The following is a 4,885-nucleotide window of genomic DNA, read 5'->3' as shown; positions in this document are numbered from 1 at the left end:
CATGAGTAGCATTCGGCAAACAATCCCTGAAATTTGGTTTTTTTATCTTGATAAAACTCTCTTGTGAAATGACATCCACAGAGTCCTAAATCTAATTAAGGGGGTACTTAGGGAAGGTATGGATGTATCCCAGAAAAATTCATGTCTATGTCCAGAAAAAAGATGGCTAGATTCCCGCTGGTGTCAGCCGGTGCGCCAGCAAGGCTGGGCAGAGGTGTTAAGTGTACCGGCCCGTGCCGGTAGGTGCACCAGTCATGCTACCTGTGCTGATCGGTGCCAGCAGATAGACCACCTACTTTGTTGAGAAAGCTGGTGCCAGTGGATTTGTTGTTGAACTGCTTTGAGAAAAAAGAAAGGAAAAAAAATAAAAAAGAAAGAAAGAAAAAGAACAATAAAAAAAAAATTTTTAAAAAAAGGGAGAAAAAGAAAGAGGAGGGAGGGAGACAGAGAGGGAAGAGAATAGGAAAGAATCTAAGATACCACTCTTATACCATGTAGAAATCATGGCATGATAAGAAAATTATAAGACAAAAGAAAAGGGAGTTTTTGGAGAAAAAAGAATGTTAGAGAGCAATTAACCACTCACTTCTAATCTGTTTACTATGAAACCCTAAAATAATGTTATGATGTCCTGGAGGACCACCCAAAGAACACAAGAAAACACCCCTAAACATTTTCTCCTTTCCTTTAAATCAGACCTTTGCTGGATCTGTTTCAAATCATTCATTGTTTTCCTATAGGGTAGCTGGCATGATGCTTGAACTGGATTGATTTTTTACCCAGTCTTCATCACAGGTGCTACCTTTTACAGAACTTGGATGTTGCATCCATTTGACATGTTGCTATATGTGACGGGTGGACAGTAGCTAGCCATCCATTGCAGACTTGCAGTATATATGATGATTCTTCATATCTAAAGGGTTACATCAAATCAACCCTCAGGGAATAGATCCATGTTTTCAGACGAAAATTCAACTTCTTCGAGGAAAGGTAACTCACAATTCCAAACAGAGAGATTACCATTGTCACCAGGCATATTACACAAGTTCAAATCTGGTCAACTCACCGATTCTAGCAAAATGTTCCTTGTATATCTGGTTTGAACTTCAAAAGCAGCCTTTCCCTTTTCCGATTCAACTTGATTGAGTCGATGCAAACTCACCCATTTTATAGAAGAGGAGTTAGAAGAACCCAATACCTGGAGCCACAACGTACCAAGTTGAATCAGTCGAGCTCCTAGTCATTAAGCAAAATTTTAAATAATGGGTCAATCTAGAATGAATTTATAAATAAATTTTTTTCTGAAATATTTGTCTCTAAGCGTATGGTGGTTATTGTTATTAGATGCCTGGATAAAGCTTTAATTTCATATGCAAAAACCAGAAAATTGTCTCCTTGTTCTGTAACTCAATTTGAAGAAACGAAGATTGTCCTCTGGATGCTTCCCATTATCATTGGCGCCATGTTGGGCTACCTACCCTTACCCCAATCCCTGACATTCCAACAAGGCATTACCATGACCACCAAGATAGGGAGCATAGATTTGTCCCCCATGATTCACCTAATAATTCTCATAATGTTTCAAATGGTGATCCTACTGACCTATGATGGTTTGTTTATTCCATTTTCATAGAGAAACACAAGAGCATAAGAGTGACATTACCAGCTTGCAACATGTGAGTGTTGGTTTCATACTGACTCCACTTGTGACTTGCATTGTGGCCATTATAGAGAGGAAAAGAAAAGAGGGTAGCAGAGGAGCATGGGCTAACTGACTCAAGAACTAGTGTGCCATGTTGGGGACGTGCTACTTATACAGTTCGATGCTGTCACCACAATGATTTATCCTCATGTAACCATCTATATCATACACAACAATGCAAGTAGCCATGACCCTCCAAATTTTGTTTTTCTAACTTGCTAAAACTCTGCCTTGTGAAAGGACAACCAAAGGGTTTTAAATCTAATTTAGGGAATTTAGATGTATGGTCATATCCTAGACAAATTCACGTTTCTGTCCACGGGAAAAGGGCTATTATGATCATGCCCACATGCTAACCTGCACTGCTGGATAGCATCTTTGCACCCCTTATGTGCACAAATTCCAAACATATACCTGAGGCCACCACTGACCAGCCCAACATTTCCACTAGTGCTCCAAAGTTGGGCTTTTATCAACCAGAGCCATCTACCTATCATGGACTGCACCTACTGATGCTATTGATTGCAGTCCATTGGATGAAGCCCAAGCCCTGAAGTGGATTCTTATTCTCTGAATATGTGTAACTGTGGACCACATCGAGTTTAGCAATATGAACTTCTGTAGTGTGCAACGATTTAGTCCCATGTGCAGCAACAATGCTGTCACATAAGTGGCGTATTATGTATTGAAACATATCAAAATAATCAGTCCGAGCAGCCCCTACAGAAAACCCGACATTGTGAGGTCGGCCCAAAAGATCATAACTGCCAATGAAGCTGGCCAAACAAGATCCAGTTCCAGCAACGATTACGGACTGTAAAAATACAGCAAACCATGATCGTACCCATTTAAGTAACATCCAAAACCGGTGATCAACCAACCACAAACTGGATCGGCAATAGTTGGACAGGTGATCGAAACCTTCAATAGATTTAATTGGCAATGGCTAAACTACAGAAACTAATACACGTATATGGATATGACCATGGCCCAGCACATTCCTGGTCGTTGATCAGCAATCAAGATAAATAGCCAACCAAAACTACCCATGCTAGCAGCTCAACAATGACCAGCAGATGATCAAACATTGTAATTAGCAAGATTACATGGTTAACCGTGCCAACAGTCAACTTTTAATCACCCAGAAAACCAAACTAATCATGTAGTTGAAACTTGAAAGGATTAATTAAGATGCATCTATATAAGTCTTAAACAGGAACCAAAAGCAACCTCTACTCAATCATATAATCATGCTGAATAATGACTAAAGAATGATACAAGTAGCAATAAAAAATTGCTGCGATCAATTCATCACAATAGAAAATACAAGCAAGCCACCACATTTGGTCTTCTCAGGAAGTCATGGATCAGCGTCAGCATCAAGCATAAGAGAGACAAGTTGCAAAGCCTCAGCATATATGCAATGCTGTAGCCAAAAAGCTTTCAATAGCTGTCGTAAAGTGATGTAGAGCGGGTTGCGGACAGTTTCATGGCCAAGATAGATCAGAAAAGGCTCGGTCGATGACACAAGTGATCCGGACCGTCGGACCTTAGATCGGGCATATCTCGCAATCCGGAATGAGTTATCTGATGTAAAATATATGATTTTGGGGTAGAACGAGCTAGTTTAGCCAACCAACCCTGCTATGCCAGGTTACGCAGCCCGGAATTGCGAAAAACCCCTGGATCGACGGTCGTTTCCCTGTTTTAATTTTGTTTTTACTATAAATAGTAAGTTTTAGTTTGATTATAACTCTTCATCCGTCGGGCTTTACGAGTTTTACCCAACGTGAAAAGAGCTTGGAATAATTAGGAGAACGGTTTGGTGAAGCGAAATAGGACACTTACTATTTTTGGCCGAGAACCTTGCGCACTAGTAGACATCACGACCGTCTATAAATAGTAAGTTTACTATTTATAGTAAGTCGCGGATTCTAGGAGTTTGAGTTGTAGTTTGATTCTGATTTCTTTCCCATTGCTTATTACCCCAATTTAAAGGGTTGTGAACTCGTTTTTATTCATCAATTAATCAATTTCGAATTTATTAGAATTTATTTCTATTTTCTGCTTTCTTTCCTCGTGGATTCAAGAAGTCTCTGTGAGGAGTTCAGAGAAGCTCCATGGATTCGGAGTAGTTATCCTCATCACGTTCATCCCTGTGTCATAAAGGGCACTATATGGCAGCCACTGTTTGCTGAATACTTTATGGCAATTAAGATATGTCGCTGAAAAAGCAGTGTATGCTCTCTACAGGTGATCAATAGAACAGCAAACAAAATGTCATGCTAAAAACAATCAAAGACGCAGGACTGAAATGAGGAAAATAATAGACCAAATTTCACCATATCCAGTCATGAATCACGATTTAAAAAATAAAATAAAAAAGGATCAAACACATGATTTATGCAGTGCTTTGATACCACATGCAAGATGTAACTATTGTTTTCCTTTGCAGTCTAAAATCTTTCATAAAATCACTGACTTTGTCAAATGAAACATGTACCTTGATTCACCATTGCAGCCTACATTAAGAGCTTGTTTTGGAGCCTGATTCTCCGCACCTTCTCTACTCTTTACGTTCTACATATAGATGGGAAACATTGCAAATGGTGGAGAGTGATATGGGGATCAAGACTCCTATATATAGAGGCTTCCAAGATTTGAAGCCATCAAAATTCCCTTCTTCACCAGGACTCCTCACTTTTTAGCAATTTCCACACTTCCTAGCATTCCTCTCACACTCAAAGATGAAACTGATGGCAACCCAAATCTTAAGTGGGCCCACCAGCAAGCTCATAACTCAAGATCCAACAGCTGATCTGGTTTGATAAAAATCACTGATCTATGACGACCAACTGAATTGGGAAGAATCTTGCATTAAGTTGTAGCGAAGTGCAGCATTCTTTCCATTCACATCAACTTAGAAAGAGACAGGCAGGGTTGTGAAGCACAACCAGATGGCTTATTCTATACCATGAAATCATTTTAAGGAAAATCATGCGAAAATCTAAATTTTCATGAATAATTTTATTGCTTTGTGATGGTTATCAACTTTCACTGCTGATAAAAGATACAACAATATCAAAACTAATTAAAGAATGACTTGCTTTCAAATATACAACCAAAGTATCCATTTCTTTCATACTAAGAAAGCAGCAAACACACCCAAGATTCTGTTGGAAA

The 4,885-nt window shown here is 39.2% G+C and overlaps 1 protein-coding gene across 2 annotated transcripts in view; it reads right to left on the bottom strand.

Moving 5' to 3' along the window:
• LOC131240075 (pentatricopeptide repeat-containing protein At2g13600-like) overlaps positions 1 to 4,885 on the bottom strand; it is a 42,528-nt gene that overhangs the window by 13,197 nt on the left and 24,446 nt on the right. For both annotated transcript variants that reach the window (XM_058238108.1, XM_058238109.1), the window contains exon 2: positions 1,067 to 1,198. The gene's annotated coding sequence lies outside the window, so the exon portion shown is untranslated. The remainder of the gene's footprint in view (positions 1 to 1,066; positions 1,199 to 4,885) is intronic.

This window comes from Magnolia sinica, chromosome 3 (genome assembly GCF_029962835.1).
Source record: "Magnolia sinica isolate HGM2019 chromosome 3, MsV1, whole genome shotgun sequence".
NCBI lineage: Eukaryota > Viridiplantae > Streptophyta > Magnoliopsida > Magnoliales > Magnoliaceae > Magnolia > Magnolia sinica.
The sequence above is the reverse complement of the archived record's forward strand: the minus strand, read 5'-3'. Positions and strand labels throughout refer to the sequence as shown.